Here is a 1,086-nt window from a genome sequence, read left to right as displayed (position 1 = left end):
TGTTTTGGTCGCACCAATTGGTGCGAATATCCACTTTGTTCTTTTATACTTTCTGCAGCAGAATATTGAAATATTACTTTGTTTTCAGTTTATCAACTCTGATATTGTTGAAGAATTAGCTTCAAAAACCGATGCTTATTTTCAAAAAAAATTCTTGTACTAGAAGCACCTATTTACTTAAATGAGACACTCACCAGTTCTGGAGCAATTAATGACTCCGTTGCTGGTGCTGAAGGTGATGGTATTGCCATGATAGACTTGACCAAGTCACAGGCTAGCAATAATTTTGGTGCTGGTCCTCAAACTGACAATTTTGTCCTGCCAGAGTCGACCCATTCAGGAGCTAGCAATAATTTTGGTGCTCGTCCTGAACTCGATAATACTGTCTTGCCAGAGTCAACCCAAAATCCTTGCACCTCTACTCCAAAAAACTGTAAGTAACCTTCAGTTCATATTAACTGCTGATCTGTGTTAAATGTGTTGAGGAGATGTGCTTTGTTTGTCCGCAGCAACAACTGCAGAGGTTGTTGATCAGGAAAAACTTATCTACATATTTCAAGGATGTTCCCGTGAAGAGTGTTGTGTTGTAAAGTATATGTGTGTTCCGAATCTAGTGTTTTCAGTGAATACTCATGTGAGGGTTGAACGATGGAGAAGGATAAAAACAACCACTTGTTTACGCTGGGCTGGCCAAACTCGTAGTGACCGAGTGGCGAGAGAGTTTATTGATTGTCCACAGGATGGCGCTGGTGTCGCAGACAAGTGAATGTAGAAGTCAGTCTATTGGGTAGTGAATGTACATGGCGGAGATATTTGAATATATACATAGATAGAGATGGAAGCATTAATTATTTACAACATCCCCCCTTAATGCGGAATCTCGAAAGACAATTAACAATTTAACGACTGAACTTCACACCAAAAATTACCAACAACTCTCAACCACGCAATTTTAAAAGGAAAAATAAGCCACAGCAAATACCCTCTCCATTTGGCTAGGGAACAGGGAAAACCCAGTGGGTCCAAAAACCTGTTCCAGAGTAGTATTGATTAACTGAAATAAATACATATTAAATAACAATAAAA

The 1,086-nt window shown here is 39.0% G+C and overlaps 1 protein-coding gene across 3 annotated transcripts in view; it reads right to left on the bottom strand.

Annotated features, from left to right (window-relative positions):
• Window positions 1-1,086, bottom strand: part of LOC113215190 (uncharacterized) — a 6,913-nt gene that overhangs the window by 2,592 nt on the left and 3,235 nt on the right. The window lies entirely within an intron of this gene.

The sequence above is a fragment of the Frankliniella occidentalis genome, unplaced genomic scaffold, assembly GCF_000697945.3.
Source record: "Frankliniella occidentalis isolate FOCC.00 unplaced genomic scaffold, Focc_3.1 Scaffold220, whole genome shotgun sequence".
Taxonomy (NCBI): domain Eukaryota; kingdom Metazoa; phylum Arthropoda; class Insecta; order Thysanoptera; family Thripidae; genus Frankliniella; species Frankliniella occidentalis.
The sequence above is the reverse complement of the archived record's forward strand: the minus strand, read 5'-3'. Positions and strand labels throughout refer to the sequence as shown.